Here is a 20,005-nt window from a genome sequence, read left to right as displayed (position 1 = left end):
ATCTATATGACACATCTCCATCCTCTTGTCCCTACACATTGTTCTTATCTGGCACTATCCTGTTGGGCCTGGAACGTCTGCCTCTAACTTTAAAACTTTTGATATTCAGCCACAATTTTTGTTTCTCCAAGTGATTTTTTAGAAGATTTTATTTATTTATGTTAGAGAGAGAGAAAGAGCATGAGTGGTGGGGAGGAGGAGAGGGAGAGGGAAAATCCCAAGCAGACTCTGTGCTGAGCACTGAGCCTGATGTGGGGCTCAATCTCACAACCCTGAGATCATGACCTGAGCCAAAATCAAGAGATAGGCGCTTAACCGACTGAGCCACCGAGGTGCTCCTCAAAGTGATTTTTAAAGTACTTTTATGTATTGTCTGTAGGAACTGCATCTGAGCAAAATGATTTTGAGTGGCTTCTTAGCTCATTTGGGTAAGTAGGTTCTAAAACCAGCCGTTAAAAGAAAAATCTGCATGTGTTCTGATCCGTGGAAATCTCACTGAATCATGTACAAATAAAAATGTACGACCTGACATATTCATTCCTGTACAGAATGAGTATGTAAAAAAGTACATATTGTATGCAGTAATTTATGGCATATAATATGAACCTAAAGTATGGCAATACTTAAAGTATTGACAGTTAAAGGCTTAACGAAAATAGTCAAAATATTTAACAATAAAGGGTTAATTCAAGAACCTATGGTACATCGTGGTGCCCAGGGAGTTGTGTCATTCAGATCTTGAACACAGTCCTCTGTGGGGGGAGCAGAGTTGACCAGGAGCCTCCTCCTGCTCTCACCCCTTTTGATCCACACGGGTGTTCATGTGGAGGCCATGCTTCCTACCTGCTGCCCGTAACCACTGACTAAACATGGTGACGGTGCCAGAGCCACCAGTGTCTAGTGTTGGACCCGAATGGCCAAATGGGCAACCTCTGCCCAGGGACTGACTCCCCATCAGCCTGGGCAAGACCTTCTCAGAAGTACGCTGCTCTTCCTACCCGAACCTTCCTTCCACTCTCCTTTCCCAGGTGTCAGATGTCCCGGCTCCCTCTCCCTTTGTCCTTCATCGGGACGTCTCCTGCTACCTTTCCTGTACAATCAATCCTCTCTTGGCCTGACCTAACAGAATACTCATCCATCAAATATTAAGGCAATTTTCATATATTATACTTATAAGAAATACACAAGGACAGAAAAAATAGGATGTGATGCCATCAAAAAAGTCAATATTCCAAATGTACATACAACATGATCCTAGTGTTGTTTTTATATTTAAAAAAGAAATAGAGCAATAAAATCTTTTACACATGTACGTCACAACATTGAGAATGATTATTTCCAGTTGAATGGATTATGAGTGGTTTGTTGCTGCTTCTCTACCCTTTATTTTCCAGTGTTTTAATAATAAGCATTATTACCTTTATTACCAGACACAAAAATAAAGTGCATACACACACACACACACACACACACACACACACACAGTGCCCATAAGGACTGGCAAGTCCCTCTGAGGTTGCACACCATCTGAACAGAGAGCAGTGGCTGGCCTCCCCTCTGGAGGCCGGAGCACAGGAGTCAAGCACAGCTAAGTACGCAAGAAATACAGATTATAATGTCACCACTGAACAGCTTCAAAAATGTGGTTGGCTGATTCCAGATGTTCTGAAAATCCAAACCGCATTTAGGAACCTTGACGGAGCACCCAAAGAGAACAAAGCAGATGGAGTGCCAATCCTACTGAGCATTGCTTGCTTTAGCTTCATTATGTTTTCAAAGAAATTGGTTAATATAATACTACCAAGTCAGTATTTAACCAAGCTACTTTTTTAAAGTGCTTATTCTGTAAGCAAGAAAGGTGTCTTCTCCTCTTGGAAGGACAGATAACTTTCCTCCTCAGTCATTGGGGAACACACACACTGTCCCTACACTTGGCCCCATCCAACTCATCCTCCTCCCTCCACCAGGGAGCCACCCGTGTCTGCTGTACTTGAGGAACACCAGTGAATCAAAATGTCAGAACCACGTAACAGCACCACCAACACAACACGACTAACATTTATCAGATGCCTCCTGTGTGCCAGACAATGTTCTAAACACGTTCCATACACTAAATAGCTCATCGAATCTTCATAGGAATCCCATAGGAAGTACTAAGGCCATCCTCATTTAACCCAGGAGGGCGCAGAGGTGCGAAGAGGTAACGTAGCCAGAAGCCCACAGTCAATGTGCAGTTTGGAGCCGGAGTTTGAGCCCGGACATCACAAAAGACAAATAAGATAGAGGAGAAAACCCAAGTGTGCAGCTCAGGTCCAGAGGCTTAATGGAAAGTTGGACAGCGCTTGATAAGCAGCAGGGAAAGGCCGATTTCACTGGGGAGCAAAGCAGTCAAAACAGATGAAAGTATAGAAATTTAAAAGGAATAAATAAATAAATAAATAAATAAATAAATAGTAATGATAGAAACCAGGGAGGGGACACCTGGGTGGCTCAATGGTTGACCATCTGCCATTTGGCTCAGTGCGTGATCCCGGGGTCCTGGGATCAAGTCCCGCACTGGACTCCCCACAGGGAGCCTGTGTCTCCCTCTGCCTGTGTCTCTGCCTCTCTCTCATGTCTCTCATGAATAAATAAATTAAAAAAAAAAAACACAAACACACACACACAAGGGAAGGTGTCAGGCGAAGGCCACCAAGTGGGCACTGGAAGGCAAACAGGTAAGGGAGGAGGACACGCACCAAGCAGCCAGGCTGGGGGAGCAGCCGAACAAAGTCAGAGAAGCCAACTGGTGATGGGAAGGGTCGTGGGGAGGAAGGGGCATGAGCCTGTGACTATGGATCTGGCACAAGGGATAGGGAACAAACAGAGGAATCCAGGACAGAGAGACAGATTGATAGCCAAGAGGAAGGAATGCAAATGCAGGGGGACAGTTATCTTCCCCCTGAAAAAGCAAGAGGCAAGGAAGAGGAAAAAAACGGATCTGAGGGGGGATTTGCATCATTTCTTCTTCAGTGTTATGTCAACCCTTGTGTGATGCCTTCCTCAGCTACCCTGCCGAACAGAGAGAGACGAGCTCCCCCCTCACGGCTTCCTCCACGCAATGACGGGCACCACGCCAGCCCTCCCTGTTGCCTGTGCATGGAGCTGGGTGGATGGTTGACTTTCTGCATGTCCTTTGGGTTTGGGGGGGTTCCTGCCAAGGATGAGGTGTGATTTCAGGTCACTAAGCACCATTTGAAAAGGAGAGTCTCCCCTTGAAGAATTAAAGCAGCTATAAGTGGAGAACCACTTATGTCAAGAAGGTCTATGTTCAGGATTGACAGGTAGAATGTGCTCAATGCATGGTGGTCATGAGGAGGAGGGTGTGTGTCCCCCACTCAAAAATAGTCAGCTGGTGGAGCACCTGATTCCTGAACTCGGGTTGTAAATTCAAGCCCCATGTTGGGTGTAGAGATTACTTAAAAATAAAATCTTAAAAAATAAATAAATAAAAGTCACTGTCTCCCCACAGGACTAGGACCAAGTCCAGGCACCCAGGCCAGGCTGCAAAAGCTCTCCATTGGCCTAGCCTCAAACTTCTATGTCATTATAACCTTCATCACACAATTAACTCACAATATTACATGCTGGCAGCTTGAGCTCTCCTGAGAAATGCCCCAAAGCCTCTGCAAGAAGATTTAAGAATTAAATTCAGGATTTAGGGGGGGCGTGCATCCCCTTCCTCACAGAGGTAAGTCATGGATCACAGAAGTTTGCCTACCAGTTCAGTTTTTCAGGTCCAGGGGGGCCCAGTGAGGAGCTACCATAAGCTACATCCCAAAGCATTGGTCAACCTCAGATATGTAGAGAAGACAGCGCCGGGTCATTGGTGAACAGCTTTCTGGCCAGGCAGCAGTAGAACAGGAGGGAAACACTGGAGACTTCGAGATTAATGGAACAAGGAAAGAAAGCAAACATCGTATACTTTCAATTGGAAAAATGAAGCCGGAATACTGTGCTTTAAGGTAGACGGCCACAAGCGGTCAGGCTTAAAAATAAGCAGAACAGCACTGTGCCCAGGGCCCGTTTGGCAAAGCCTGGGGAATTCTAGAGCAAGTAAGAAAAAAAATTGCTGTTGACGCTGTTTTCCACGTAACTAAGGTTAGAAGCCACTTGGGTCTGTGTTCCAGACACACAGATCTCACTCTCACCAATCCCTCTGATGGCTCTCTGCAAAGATGCTACTTTTATTATATTTGGGTTTTGATGTTTTTGCCCTTCTGGCAGTTTCCTCCCATTTGGAAGCCTTATCCCCATGATTCTAGTCCCAGCTCTGCACAGAGGCTTGTGACACAAACTTGTCTGGCCATCAGAATGCCACCTACACTGGCCACGGGGATTGGTTCAGGGTTGGGTCTGCGGCCCAACAAGAACAAGTAAGATACAACAAGACCTCTGTTGGGTAGCAGGGAAAAGGGAATGTGCTTTTTCCTACTGGAATCTCCATGAATAAAATAACACATACTTGGGACAGTACTAGAAGCCAACACTATGGAAAACAGAGCCAAGAAGTGGCGAGAAAGTGGATTCCTACAACACTGTCTGAGCCCTTGGGTCAAACTGTACCTGAAGCCAGGATCTCCCAACAAAGTCAATCACACTAGCCAATAAACTCCCATTTTTTGAAGCCGGGTTGAATTGGGTTCCATCCTCATCATTGAGAGAGTCACAACCAGTGGAGAAATAGAAGCAGAGGCTCCAATAAACTTCTCTCCTTATCTCTGGGTGGCCCCCAGACTGGGAGGCATACTCTCTTCCCTGTACCTGCCTGGCATGCAAGACCCTGAACTCAAAGGCTGTGCCTTAGTGGAGGGAGAGCTGGTATAGACTCCCTAAGACCCAGGCCACACTTCACCCAGACGTACTAGGAAAATATCCACCCATTTTTGGCCGCAGAGAGGCCTCAGGCAGCCAGGAGGGAGAGCCAGCTGTAGGAAGCCCTCTATATACTTTCTGTCCCATAATCTTCACCGTAGGAGCCCCTCTTGCCCACTGTCCTGTCCTCCAGCTCAGTCCACCATCTCCAGTGGCACTGGTCTCTCTGTTGTCCCCAGACCACATCAAGTGTCCTCCTGACTCCACAGACGGGCTCCTTCCCACCTGGCTTCCCCTACTTCTCCCTGTTTACCCATCTCCCTGGCCCCTACTCCATGACCTGCTCAAACATTTCCATGTCCTCTGGCCACAATACCCCACGCTCGAACTCAGATTCCTTATCTACAAAGTAGGACAGTGATCTGTTGGAGATTTGGCTGTTAAAACATAATTTTGGTAATCACGACAGTAAGACCCAACATTCATGGAGCTCATATATGTCAGGCACTGCCTACGTCCTGTCCACAGTTACCTCATTTAACCCTCCTGCATCCTAAGAAGAAAGATATTGTTCTAAAATACATTTAGGCAACAGAGGCACAGGGAGGTTCAGTAACTTGCCCAGTGTTGCATGACTAGAAGGTGACAGCCGTACTTCCAACCCAAGCAGTTGGGTGCCCGAGCTTTCATTGTGAACTGCTACACTCGGCTGCTCCGATTGGGATCAAGATGAAGCAAGAGCACGGGGTCGAGGAGTGTCAGGATCCTGCCCAAACCTCTTCCACCCTCAACTGTGACTCCCCTCAGAGAAGGAGGCCTACAAGGAACATTGGCAAGATAACTACCCTCCAAATCACTGCTCTATTACGTGGCATCTCGGGATGAGGCCGAGGAAGGAAAGACCGGGTCTGCCCCTTAACACAGGTCCTACCACCAGCCAGCTGCCCAAGCAGGAAACAGGGATAACTGTGCCCCAGGAGCACTCGTGAGGGAAGAGCCAGGGCTGGATCTCCCTCATTGATCACTGACCCAGGGACTAAAATAAAATACCCAACATTCCATTAGCCCTGACAGCCGTGGCTCGTGTCTGTCGTCCTGGCGTAGATATTAGTAATTTCCTAAGTTTGGTTTGGAACTATCACTGGGTTGGTCCCCTGAGCCGCACCTGTATGCCAACTAAGGGTAGGAGAACATCCTAGACTCACCTTTCCTCCTATGACTGCCTCTCTGGTTCACACTACTGCTACTGCGTGCCTCCCGAAGTTAGAGAGCTGCCATTCCAGTCCTGTAGGGGGGACTTCTCAAGCTCATCTCCAGAAGTTCTGAAATGAGTAAGAGTGGACATTAACTCAGCAAGACGAAAATCAAACTATATTAGTGAGTGTGGCCTGTTATAACAAAGCACCCCTGACGAGGTGGCTGAGGAACAGATGTCACAGCCTGAAGGCCGGGAAGTCCCGGGTCAAGATGCCAGAAGATTTGACCCCCGTGAGAGCCCTCACCCTGGCCTGTAGACAACTGCCTTCTTGTGTCCTCACAAAAATGAACAAGAAAGAGCTCTGGTGTCTCTTTTCTTCTAAGAGCACCTATTCCATCATGGGGGGCCCCCACCTTGAACCTCGTCTAAACCTAGTTACCTCTCAAAGGCTCCACTTCCAAAGATCATCACCTGGTGGCACAGGGGGCGGGAGGGACTTCAACACACAGATCTGGGGAGAACACAAGCATTCAGTCCATAATGCAAACAAAAAAAAATTCACCCCCGTTTCATTACCCTTTTCAAATATGATTTGAAGCAGATATCTCCTTAAATGTCACCAGCTGTCACCAGCTGTCCGTGACCAACCTTTCTAAAACACCAGTCCCCAGCATCAGCCCCTTCAATCCTTGTTCACAGCTTAATCCTCCTCCTTAGCCACACTTTGTGCGTGTGTTTTGATGGTCTCCCCTTGTGAAAATGTCCCATAGCAGCAGTCCCCAGCAGAATCCTGCCTCAAACTTCCAGAAGGAAGCTACTCCCGCTCCTCTTCCCTCCCCTCACACGGCCCTCCATCCCGGGGCTGTGAAGACAAACGTGCGAGTGCATGGGTGGTGCATATAAACTGACCTTCTCAGACCTTCCATGGACCCACATGAAACTCGTTCTTGCCGTAGAGCTGTACGGTCCTTCCTCAGAAAGGGAGTCCTGCTCCCACACGGCAGTGGGGAAATGAAATTTGTCCCAATCCAGTAAACTCAAACCCCAATGGTTTTTTTGTTTTGCTTTGTTTTGTTTTTTTAAGTTACGACTCTTTGAAGATGTTGTCCCCCTCGTGGGTAGATACTCAAATTTCAGGTGCTTCTGCTCTGGCCGACCGTCCAGTTGAGAGCTCCCTGTGGTCAGACTCTAGTCACCACCTGCCTCCGCGGGTCTCCCTGACATCCCCAGAAGGTCCTTGCTGGGCAGCAGTGGCTGCTGACGGAAGCTGAGCGTCACTTCCACGACCAGTGGGTTCAAGCTTGCCCTGGCCTCGCCCAGCCTCCGGCAGAAGGCCATGCCTCCAGAATGACTGGAGCCTCCCGGGACACTTCACCCGGCCCTGCCCTTGGTGGGCGGTGGGAAAGCCTGTCCCCCGCAGGCCCTCGGCCTCTGCTGTCCGGGGAGCCCCACTTCTTCCAGCAGAGGCCGCAGCACAAGGGGACCTGCGGCCCGGCCACAAGTTCCAGCAGCTTCTCTGAACTGCCCCGTGGTTTCATCTTCTCTTGCGCCCCACCGGGTCCTCTGGGGGGTGGGGGTGGGGGTGTCTGATCTCAGAGACCCGAAGGGTCATGAAGAGCGGGGGGCACACTTCTCCTCGGTCTCAAGTGGGGCCACGGGGAAGGCATCTCTACGGCGTCGTGGCCCCCGCAGGACGCCGGGGAAGGGGCGTTGGGGCCTGGTTCCAGCCGTTCCTGATGCCGTCCTGCCTGGTTTCCCTAATGGTTTCCCCTGCGGGTCGGCTGCCTGCGGACCTCGGGTTCCCTGCTCCGCGCGGACGCCGGGGCGGGCAGCCCGGCTCCAGGGCTCAGCCTGGCCGGCAGCGCGACCTCGAGCTCGGCTCCTGTGCGGCGCCTCGGCAGACGGGGTCACAGCGCAGCAGGGAAGCCAACCCGGAGCGCGCACGCGAGGATTCCACCGTCAAGGAGGGCGCGGCCCCACTCGTCCGGCCTTGCTGGAGTCTGGCTTGGCGGGGGTTTTCTTTCTTTCTCTCTTTTTTTTTTTTAAATTTTTTAATTTTTTATTATTATTTTTTAATCTCTCGGTCTGCTTTTTGGCGGGCACAGACCAGACCTTCCTGGCTTCAGAAGGAAGGCCACTGCCCGCCAGGGGCTCGTGCGTCGGGGGGGCCTCCGCCTCCCGCAGCCCGGGCAGGTCACCTGCCCACGTGACGCCGACCGGGCGGCCGCGGGGCTGCAGGCTCCCGAGCAGGACTCCGTGCGGGCCCAGGGAGCCGCGGGGCGGGGCCGCGGGGCGGGGGCCCCTCCCCCTCCCTCCTCCCCCTCCCCGCTCCCCGGCGTCCCGAGGCCGCAGGGAGGCGCTGGGCCGCACCCGAGGGGAGGGGCCGCGCCCAGAAGGACGGCTCGGGCCCCCGCGAAGCGCCTCCCCTCGGCCGGGAGCAGCCAGGGGAGGGCCCCGGAGGGTCTTAGCGGCCTCCACACGCCCCGTCATCGCGCTCGGCCTTCGAGCCAGAGCGACTGCGCGTGCGTGTGGGGAGGGCGCCCCGTACCGGCCGCGCACTTGGGGGAGGGCCCCGTGACTGGGGGAGGAAGGCCTCGCGATGGAGGGAGGAAGGCCCCGTGACAGGGAGGAAGGCCTCATGGTGGAGGGAGGAAGGCCCCGTGACAGGGAGGAAGGCCTCATGGTGGAGGGAGGAAGGCCCCGTGACAGGGAGGAAGGCCTCATGGTGGAGGGAGGAAGGCCCCGTGACAGGGAGGAAGGCCTCATGGTGGAGGGAGGAAGGCCGCGGGACGGCGGAGGAGGGCCACGGGGCGAGGGTGGGACGGTCTGCAGGGGGACGGCTGAAGAGCTCGGCCAGATGCGCGGCCGCCTGGTCGTCAGCCCTGAGACCCAGAGCGGATGACGTGGCCTTTGTAAGCCCGAGTTCTAGAAAATGGAGGAAACTCCACTCCTAGGATCTTGGGAGAATCCAGTTGAAGAGGCACCGCCCTCATAATCATTTTCGTTGGTGTTATCTGCCGGGCTGTAATCATGGGTCCGGAGCGAAGAAAGGTGTTCTCGGAGCGATGGGACCGCCTAGTGAGTGACTCGGGAACTTTAGAGAGCCTGACTTTTATATGATTTTTTTTTTTTTTCAGCAAAAAGAGAAAGTCAGCACATTATTGTACAGCGAGAAGCACAACTTGAGAGAGGACCAGACACTTGCGCTCCCACAAAGCACCGTCTCTGAAGGTGGGTTCTAGGGTGACGACGGCCCTGACGTGTTGGCCCAAGGCTACCCCCCCCCCCCACCCTCACCCTTACCCCCGCCTCTCCCACCAGGGTCAGGTGCGCCCCTGGGTTGGAATCACTGCAAGTTGTGCAGGAGGTGACGTGCGCAATCTGACTGAGAAGACAGGGGAGGGGCAGTGGAAGGGAGGGACGGGGGGAGGAAAGGGAGGAGGAGGAGAGCTGCCCCGAGCGCTCAGCCGCAGGGGCTGTGGCCACAGCAGGCCACGGGCGGGGAAGAGAACTCTGTCAACGGTCCAGCACCTGCCGGCTCTGTGGTAAAACCAGATCCTCTGTTCTCGAAGAAACCACATGGGGCTCCTTAAATGTCATTTTAGGGAGTTCATTGAGGGGAAACAGCAACCTTAACGAAAGAATAGGGGTCACATATATATTTCAGGACTGAAAGAACTGTAGGAGGAAGTCTTGCAATTTTTTCCCCTAAGAACAATAGGAAATGGTAGTTTCTGATAATAAAAAGGCCGTCACAGGGTTCCAGTTCACTGAGGTGGAAACCCCAGAATGGCCCGCAGGGGCCTGCAGGACCAGACACTACCAAAGATGCCTGCCCGGGCATAGTTGTGGGCTGTGGGTCAGGGAGCTGCAGCTGGGGGATCCCGAAGACCACTGCCAGGGCCATGAAGTCCTGGAAGGAGTGGTGGTCAGTAGCTCATGTGGGGAGCCGGGGGTTGCCAAGCCCTCTCTGGCTCCCACAGTGAGTTCTCTCTGGATGCCCCCCAGTTTGGGCCTAGGTCCCGGCTCAGTCTGCTTTTCATGGTGGAAACTCAGACTCTCCAAAGCTGTACCTGGCGACTCCACAGGGCCTTCGTCACTGCCTTCCTCACCCGCCTCCCTCCTGTCCTGGTCTGCACTCAGCTCCTCGTTCTAGACTCTGGCTCTAGTCGACAGCCGTCGTCCAGCTCTCAGGACTTGGCGCTCCTGGATAAGGGTCTGATTCTGGTACTCTCTCTGGATCCTCCACCCTGGAGGTGTCCGAGGGAAGCCATGCTGGTGTTGGCTCTTGGGAAGCAACTCTGAGCTCTGGGGCATAGCCTCCCGGAAGCGTGGCCAGGCTGCCCTCCCGGAGCCGCCGAGCCTCCTCCTCCTGCTTCTGTCTACGAAGGAAGGGGTGAGGGACCCCGAGGATGGAGACAGCTCTGCAGGTACTCTTGCTTGCCTTCTGAGACAAGAGTAAGAAGTGTTTAGGCCTCTCTTGCTAAAGACAAAGTAGCCAAGAGCTTTGAATGCCTAGCTTCCACAGTCACAGAGTTATCTAGAAGCACTGCTTCTGATTGAAGCAAAGCTGGAGGAGTCTTACGGAAGGTGTCTAGTTAGGTGCACATGATGGGGCCAGAAGAGGAGTCGGCACCGGGAGAAAGTGTCTCCACTGTTCTTTGATGTTTCCTCCTTTACAGATCTTTCTAAAACGTAGTGCTTAGTAATACTTACATAGCATGGTTGTTTGCCTCAGAGAAAAAAGGTATTAATTGAAAATGTTACAGCTCTGATTTGAGTCTCACAGATTACCGTGCATTTCCAAGGAGTCATTCCAGTAGTGATGACTCTCTGTGCATTAGAAAGAACTGGAAACGTATTTAAAAATACAGATGATGAAGTCTCACCCCCATAAATTCTGGGCCCATGCATCTGTTCTGTTAGCACCTAGGATGTTTGAGAACCACCAGCCTGGTGTCCCTCAAACTTGAACGTGTATATGAATCACCTAGGAATCTTGTTAGAAAAATACAGATTCTGGGTCACCTGGGTGGCTCAGTCAGTTAAGTGTCTGCCTTCAGCTCAGGTCATGGCCCTGGGGTCCTGGGATTGAGTCCTGCATCAGGGTCTCTGCTCAGGAGGGAATCTGCTTCTCTCTCTGCCTCCCCACCCCCACCCCGTTCATGTTTGCATGTTCTCGCTCTTTCTCTCTCTGAAATAAATAAAATCTTTTAAAAAATACAGATTCTGACTCTGTGAGGCTTGAGATTCAGTAATGTTAACAAGCTCCCAGATGAAGCCACTGCTGCTGGGCCACGCATCACAGTGAGCAGCGGGCACAGACCACCACACACAAGGCAGCCGGTCACCTGATGGCAGCTGGGCCCAAACTGGAGATGAGCTACAAGAGAGAGAATCGTCAGAGCCCTCAGGACTGGACTCAAAACGAAGTCATGAAGTGAAAACAGTGCATGTGATGATACATCATCTCGACAAAGCCACACATCAACTGCACGAGATGAGCAATATCATATTATTGTTTATAGATGAGAAAACCAAGCCTCAGAGAGTCGCAGAGTCAGGTGGTGGGTGTCCTGGTTTCCCGCTGCTGCTTTACAGAAGATCATAAACTTTGTGGCTTAAACATGACTCCTTTTTATCTTATGGTTCTAGAAGTCAGAAGTCCTAAAATCAAGGCCTTGGCTCTAGGGGACTCCATGATACATCTATTCCCTCTTGAGGGGCTCTGGGATGGAATCTGTTTTCGTTCCTTAGCAGCTTCCAGAGGCTGCCGACATTCCTTGGTGCAGGGTCCTTTTCTCCACCTTCAAAACCAACATCTCTGACCCTTTGCCTTTATTACCTCTCCAACCATAGCCAGGGAAAGCACCTCTGCTTTTAAGGACTCATGGAATTAGACTGGGCCCATCTGAATAATGCACGGCTCACCCAATATCTCAAGGTCTGTACCTTCATCAAATCTGCAAAATCTCTTTTACTATGTAAATTAACATGTTCACAGTTTCTAGGGATTGAGGCGCAGACATCTTTGGGGGCCATCATTCTACCTACCGAGGTAGGAAAACTAAGGTCTGGAACCTGGAATCAAATCCACTTCCGATTCCAGAGTGCATGCTCCTCCCAGGACACAACTCAAAACAGCAGCCAGACTGAGGATTGTGGTTGAGTCTCCTGGAGCCCAAATCAAGGATGGAGTCTAGGTCAGCTGCGGCTATAGGCAGCCTGAATTCCATTATCATTTTAGATTGAACTAAAACAAGGCTGAGGCGGATTTTGTTTATCACAATTCATTTCGCATTCTCCTTAGACTCCATGAAACCCAGTCCTTCCGCACAACGGCGATGCCTTGGGAGAAAGCACAAATGTCTAACTGCAGTTCCCACTCGTTATTTAACCCAACTAAAAGAAACAAGATGGAAACCAAGGGATATCTTTACGATCTGGCAATGAATTACTCATACTTCCAAGCAAGCATTTTGAAGCAGATTTAGTAAATGAGTTTTGAACGTTGAACTCTTCTGCAGAGAGCTTGATGACTCCTGGGGTGGGGGGCTGTGATCACTCATCAAGACTCCCTACCGCCACAGCAGCCAGGCGCTCCTGGCGACAGAGCTAGCCCTTACAGCCAGCCAAAGTTCATTCCACACTTGGTGAGTGCATTCAGAACTTAGTTATTTATGTATTTATTTGAGAAGGGGGTGGGGAGGGGCAGAGGAAGAGAATCGCCAGCAGACTCCACACTGAACACAGAGCCCAGCTCAGGGCTCAATCTCACGACCCTGAGATCATAACCTGAGCCAAAACCAAGACTCAGATGCGCAACCGACTGAACCAGCCAGGCGCCCCTGAACAGAGAAAAATATAATGTGGTTCTTTCAAGCCCATCTGCTGCAGATGGCACCCCTGCCCCCCCAAAAAAATTAAAAAAAATAGAACTGAAGCTCTAACCCCCAGAACCTGAAAATATGGCCTTATTTGAAATTGGGGTCATCAAAGATGTCATCTGTAGGATGACTGGTTTCCTGGTAAGAGGAAACAGGCACAGCGGGTGCCCACGTGGCAACAGAGGCAGAGATTAGAGGGACGCATCCACAACCCAAGGGACACTGAGCGGTGCCGAGAACACCAGTGGCAGACGAGGCAAGGAAGGATTCCTACCTGCCAACATCTCAACTCTGAATCCCCAGCCTCCAGAACGGTGGGACCATAATTCCTGTTTGAAGTCACCTGGCTTTGGGGGCTTGGCCACGACAGCCCTCGTAAACTGATAAATAGAATCTCTCAGGATGTTACAACTTCTTCTTTTCACTTTATAGGATGGATGGATTTCAGAAAAGGTGGGCGAATATACATATATATTTGCTTAATCCCTATATATATGTGTGTGTATATATATATATATATATATATATATATATATATATATATATATGTGTGTAAACCCTAGAGATGGGGTTCCAGAGGATGATTTGGATTATAGGATGTTACCTAAAGCCCCTAGAGAAATCTTGCCAGAACACTATCCGTTACAAAATGGACAGGTCTTGTAGGACTTCCTCCTGAAATGAACAGGCATCTCTAAGCCCTACAAGATCTTTACAGAGCCTGGGCCCAGGAGACAGGGCGGCAGGGGTGGCGGTGGTCAGCCAGGACCCACTTCCTTGTAGAGCACCGCCTACACCGCAAGCACTGTGCCAGGGGCTGGACAGACATATTTTTCCAGGCTATTTCTCCTCCCTTTTGTAAAATGAAAATGAAAACAAAAAACATTTTCCTTGGAGTTGTGACCTCCTGCAGAGGATAGGTGGAGAGGAATAATTAATATAATCAAGAGCTCTCTCCCCCAGTACCCCTGCGGGAGCCTTGTCATCCCTGGAAGTGCACCTCCGTCGGGAGCAGTACCCTCAGCATGTCTCTCTCCACCTGCACCTGCCATCCCTTCCAAGCTGCTTCTCAACCTCTCCTGCCACTAGTTGTAACCGCACTGGGATCTCTAGTCCTCTTCACCCCTCCTTGGCTTCCCCCTACGTGCACTTCCTTTTTACACATCTTAAAATCCATGGCCCATCATGTGGCCCTAAATCTGTGCATCTTCTGACTTTCAGCAACAGCATCTGTCCAAACCCACCTCTGTGGCTGCAGCTGAGCTGTTGAGTATCACTGGCGAGAGTCACACACCACAGAGCCTCGTCTCACTCTGTGTTCATCGATTCCAAGTTATATCTCCTCCTAAATATGTCTCTGATTACTCACTTGTATTTTGAATATTACCACTGTTAAAAATTATTAAAGAAGACAAGTGAAGTGACAAACTTTATTTAACACAAAGCATGAAAGTTCAAGAAGTGGGCAGTCTCCATTCCCAAGTCCAGAGAACTGCAAAATGGGGTGGAAGGCAGGAAGCATAGCTCCCTGGTTCGAAGGGGCTCCATCTTGGGCCTAGAAATTTATTTCAATACCACTTTAATTCAAGCCACTATCACCTACGTTGCTTTTCCTACAAGAACACTCACTGTCCATCATCCTACACTCCGTGCACTGTCACCTTCTCATTCTTCTCATCTCCCTGCCATCATCACCTCCACAGAGTCCTAGCCTTCTATAATTCCTGAGGTCAGACCTGCCTTTCAGATGCTCTTGGAGCTCAAGGCCACAGCTCCAGTTTTACATTTATTTGCAGGCTTGATAGGTGTCTTTCCCAGTAGATGGAAATTCAAAACAAAAATAGTCTTAGGCACTTCTATCATTGTATCCTTAACACCCAGCATATGTCATATGCAGGCACTCAATAATTTGTTCAATGAAAGTTGAACGAACATTTAATTTTCACCACCACCTGGAAAGGAAGCAATTATTCCCATTTTTCAAATGAGAAAAATTAAGAAGCTCAGGAAAATTACTTAAGTTGGAGATAATCAGAGACTCACCCAAGCTATCTGATTATAAAGCTCATCTTCTTTCTTATGTACTCTAGTTCTCATAATGTCACACTCAAATGTCATAAACTATTCTGGGCTAACACTGCCAGAGGCGGGATCAGAGATAGCATCTCCCTGGTGCTAAATGCAGGTAAGAAAACCTTTTCCATCCAAAAGCAATCGGCATACATCAATAGTTCTTCACCTAGTAATTCTGTTCCTAGCAATTTTAAGACATGTACACAAGAGTTTTTGAACAAGGATGTTCACCACAGAACCATGTTCAGAGAACAACCTTAGAGCAAATTTTTTATGCAGACACTAAATACATATTTTAAAATATTTAAATGATGAGAAAATGTTTAAATAGAATACTTCATAATTAAAAGAGCAATAGACTAGCAAAAGGACACTAGAATGATCCCAGTTTAGGGGGCAAGTATTTCTATCTATACATAGTGAAGAAAAATAAAAGAAAATACAGCAAAAATGTCAATTATCTCTAGGAAGATCATGGACAATTTATATTTCCTTCCATATAATTCATTATATTTTCAACTGTTTACCAGGAACGCACATGGCTTTTATAATGAGGAAAAATGTTATTAAAAAGCAACTGAGTGTGTCATTTGCTCAAAAGGCTTCTCTGGTGTATCCTCGGTTCTTCAACTGCTATTTCTGAATTATTTCAGGGACCAAATTGCTACTCTTTTGAGAAATTCTGCTGGTCCTAACGTTCATCCTTTAGGTTATTTATATAACAGAAGACCGTACGGAGAAAACACTAGACCGACCAACTGCTCCAGCTCCACCACATAAAAGACCTATAAGTTGTCATTCTGGTCCTTACAGTAAAACACTAGACAAACTGAAAATCGGTGACTTTTTCTGGACTCATCAGAGACTGAGCACAGGACCAACTGTCTGCATAAGTAGTGCTGGAGCCAGAGACTGGCAGGATCACTACTGGGGGCCACAGTCTAGAAGTCCTCTTGCTTTGGCGGGCAATACCTCCAGGAAGTCCACCACCTTTTTATGGTAAAGATCAGAGAAAGATTTCCTCATGGCTCTGGCAAGTGGAGGGGGCGGTAATGCTTGTGAAACTCACCTAGAGCCTTCACAACACAGGCACAGAGAAAACACAGTTTTCCCCCAGGGGAAACACTTCACGGATGCTTTGTCCTCAAGTTGTGAGAGAATGGCTTTCCTCTCACTCCAGCCCTTTCTTGTCTCATCTTGGAGGGATGGAAAATCTATCCAAGAAGAAACACATGAGAAGTGTCATAGGCCAGAAACTCAAGCTCACTGAGAGGCTTGAGGTTTAATCCTAAAATCAAAGAATACTCTCTTTCCACACACACTTTAGAACTACACCAATAGGGCTCTGGTGTAATGGTGGATTGTGGAAAGAGCTGTAAGAAGCAGGCTTTCAGTATGGAGGAGTACTTAGGGAAGCCCAAAGAAGGGAAACAAAGTAAGAATCCCAGAACTTGAGACCTCTGACACCAATAGCTACACCAAACATTAATCACAGCCTAAATCTTAACTAGATCAACATATGCTCATACTGAACATTATTTGTTTCAGTTCCTATTACCCGGTATAGTATATCCAGCTTTCAACAACAACAAAAAAATTACAAGACATATTAAAAAGCAAACAAAACTCAGATCAAATTCTGTGATCAAACAAGAAATTAGAGAAGATCTTAAGTATCAAAATGAGACTCATATGACACAGAATTATCAGATACGGAACATGAAATGACAATCATTAATATGTCAAGGGGCCTAAAGGAAAAACTAGACAAAAAACCAAATAGGTAATATAAGTAGACCAAAGGAAATTCTAAGAGAGAATCAAAATAAATGCTAGAAACGAAAAACATTGAACAAATATAAAACAAAAGAGACACCAGGCATATCATGTTCAACCTGCAAAAAAACAAAAACAAAAACAAAAAAAAAAGAAATATCTTGAATGAAATCAAAGACAGAGAGAGGAATAAGGATAACAAAGGGTTTCAAGCTCTGTCACAAAGCTGTGATCATCAAGACAGTATGGCACTGGCACAAAACAGAGACAGAGCTCAATGGAACAGAATGGAGAACCCAGAAATGGACCCTCATTCAACTCTGTGGTCAACTAATTTTTGACAAAGCTGGAAAGAATATCCAAAGTAAAAAAGACAGTCTCTTCAACAAATGGTGTTGGAAAAATTGGACCGCCACATGCAGAAGAATGAAACTACACCATACACAAAAATAGACTCAAAATGGATGAAAGATCTAAATGTGAGGAAGGAATCCATCAAAACCCCACAGAAACCTCTGTGACCTAGGCCATAGCAACTTCTTACTGGATGTGTCTCCAAAAGCAATAGAAACAGGCAAAAATGAACTTTTAGGACTTTATCAAGAAAAAAAGCTTTTGGAGCACCTGAGTGGCTCAGTCAGTTAAGTGTCTGCCTTTGGCTCAGGTCATGATCCCAGGGTCCTGGGATCGAGCCCCACATTGGGAGAGTCTGCTTCTCCCTCTCTCCCTCTGCCTGCCACTCCCACTTCCCCTGCTTGTAGCCTGTTATAAATAAATAAAATATTTTTTTAAAAAGATAAAAAGCTTTTGCCCAGAAAAGGCAGCAGTCAACAAAACCAAAAGACAACTGACAGAATGGGAGAAGATACTCACAAATGTCTTACCAGATAAAGGGCTAGTATCCAAAATCTATAAAGAACTTATTAAATTCAACACGCAAAAAAACCCAATCAAAAATGGGCAAAAGACATGAACAGACATTTTGCCAAAGAAGACATACAAATGGCCAACAGACACATGAAAAAACGCTCAACATCACTCAGCATCAGGGAAATACAAATCAAAATCACAATGAGATACCCCCTCATGCCAGTCAGGATGGCTAAATTAAAAACTCAGGAAATGACACACGTTGGTGAGGATGTGGAGAAAGGGGAACTCTTGTACAATGTTGGCAGAAATGCGAGCTGGTGCAGCCATTCTGGAAAATAGTATGGAAGTTCTTCAAAAAGTTAAAATAGAGCTACCCTGCCACCCAGCAACTGCACTACTGAGTATGTACCCCAAAGATATAAATGTAGTGATCTGAAGGGGCACCTGAACCCCAATGTTTATAGCAGCGATGTCCACAATAGCGGAACTAAGGGAAGACCCCAGATGACCATGGACAGATGAGTGGATAAAGAAGTATATACATGTGATGGAATATTACTCAGCCATCAAAAAAATGTAATCTTGCCATTTGCAATGACATAGACGGAATTAGAGGGTATTATGCTAAGCAAAATAAGTCCATCAGAGAAAGGCAGTTATCATATGATGTCACTCACATGTGGAATTTAAGAAACAAAACAGAGGATCATAGAGGAGAGGGATAACTGAATGGGAAGCCATCAGAGGGAAACAAACCATAAGAGACTTTTTTAATCATAGGAAGCAAACTAAGGGTTGCTGGAGAGGAGGCGGGTGGGGAGATAGGGTAACTGGGTGATGGGCATTATGGAGGGCACATGAAGTACTGAGCACTGGGTGTTATATAAGACTGATGAATCACTGACCTCTACCTCTGAAACTAATAATATATGTTAATTAATTGAATTTAAATTATAAACAATTTTTTAAAAAATTAATAAAAGAGAGTAACAGTGGACTTCTCTTCAGAAACCATGGATGAATGAAGTGAAATATATAAAGCCCTGGAAGAAAAAAACCCACTAACTTAGAATTCTATATGCAGCAAGATACCCCTCAGAATTGAAGGATATTTCCCAGAAAAGCAAAAACTGAATTTATCACCTGAGCACTTAGCCTGCAAAAAAAAAAAAAAAAAAAAAAAAAAAGGAAAATTATGTAGGTCAGAAATTGTACCTACATGAAGAGAGGATGGGGGTTGAAGCAGAAACAAATGAAGGTAAATTGAGTTTTTAAAATTCTTAATTGTTCTATAAGGTAACAATATATTAGTGAAGATAGCATATGGATAAGTGAGATATGGGAGGAGGCACTGGGAATACTCTAAGTTATCTACACTACACATACTACACAGAAAGAATAATTTATTTGAAGGTAGACTTAGATTAATTTAAATATGTACAGTGTAAACATAGGCAACCACTAATTTAAAAAAAAAAGTATAATTGAAACTATAATACATTTGAGGAGGCACCAGGAATCCAATGCTGTATGTGTCACCTTCTGGGTCATTTCTTCATGTGTGACATAGGAAGACTAAGACAGTCTTTTCTGATTCCCTTCCTGCTCTAAATTCTATGCCCCACCCCCCAAAATAAGTAAATAGTCAACTTTTCTTTAAATCTATTTACAAGGAGTGATATCTGCAAGGAGGAGTTTTTGTAAGGTATAAACAGCCTGTTAAAAGAATTCTTGGGTAGCCCGGGTGGCTCAGCAGTTTAGTGCTGCCTTCTCCTAGGATCCTGGAGACCGGGGATCGAGTCCCATGTCGGGCTCCCTGCATGGAGCCTGCTTCTCCCTCTGTCTGTGTCTCTGCCTCTCTCTGTGTGTCTCTCATGAATAAATAAATAAAAATCTTAAAAAAAAAAAAAAAATAGGGCAGCCCTGGTGGCTCAGCGGTTTAGCGCCACCTTCAGCCTGGGGCCTGATTCTGGAGACCTGGGATCGAGTCCCACGTCCAGCTCCCTGCATGGAATCTGCTTCTCCCTCTGCCCCTCTCCCTCTCTCTCTCTCTCTCTCTCTCTGTGTGTGTGTCTCTCATGAATAAATAAAATCTTTAAAAATAAATAAATAATAATAAATCAAAATTTATTTTAAAAATAATAATAGAATAAAATAATTCCCTAATCTATTACTTCAGTAAGCTTGGGCTTTCTTATTTCCATATTGAGTTGCCTTTAGCAGGCTTATCTAGCAAGTATAATACAGAGATGTTAGAATTACTAGAATTATCAGACAGGGTACTTAGTTTATGTGCTGCTGAAGTGAGCACAAATAGGGAACTTAAAATATTGCTCACCTGCTT

The 20,005-nt window shown here is 47.4% G+C and overlaps 2 long non-coding RNA genes across 4 annotated transcripts in view; one reads left to right on the top strand and one right to left on the bottom strand.

Annotated features, from left to right (window-relative positions):
* LOC140633694 (uncharacterized) overlaps nucleotides 1-7,928 on the bottom strand; it is a 33,191-nt gene extending 25,263 nt beyond the window's left edge. Inside the window, exons 1-3 of one of the 2 annotated variants that reach the window (XR_012031283.1) lie at nucleotides 6,962-7,928; nucleotides 6,492-6,563; nucleotides 6,060-6,176 (exon numbers count right to left, since the gene is read on the bottom strand). This is a non-coding gene — a long non-coding RNA (uncharacterized lncRNA). The remainder of the gene's footprint in view (nucleotides 1-6,059; nucleotides 6,177-6,491; nucleotides 6,564-6,961) is intronic. The other variant, XR_012031282.1, reaches the window with a different exon arrangement.
* A 472-nt stretch (nucleotides 7,929-8,400) lies between these two features.
* LOC140633693 (uncharacterized) lies at nucleotides 8,401-18,857 on the top strand. 2 transcript variants are annotated; one of them, XR_012031281.1, is made up of 5 exons: nucleotides 8,401-8,574; nucleotides 9,190-9,283; nucleotides 10,061-10,482; nucleotides 11,279-13,392; nucleotides 14,161-18,857. It is a non-coding gene; the product is annotated as an uncharacterized lncRNA (long non-coding RNA). The 2 variants fall into 2 exon arrangements; XR_012031280.1 differs by lacking the exons at nucleotides 11,279-13,392; nucleotides 14,161-18,857 and having other exon boundaries at nucleotides 8,417-8,574; nucleotides 10,061-11,277.
* Nucleotides 18,858-20,005: the final 1,148 nt, after the last annotated feature.

This window comes from Canis lupus, chromosome 5, assembly GCF_048164855.1.
Source record: "Canis lupus baileyi chromosome 5, mCanLup2.hap1, whole genome shotgun sequence".
Classification (NCBI taxonomy): domain Eukaryota; kingdom Metazoa; phylum Chordata; class Mammalia; order Carnivora; family Canidae; genus Canis; species Canis lupus.
The sequence above is the reverse complement of the archived record's forward strand: the minus strand, read 5'-3'. Positions and strand labels throughout refer to the sequence as shown.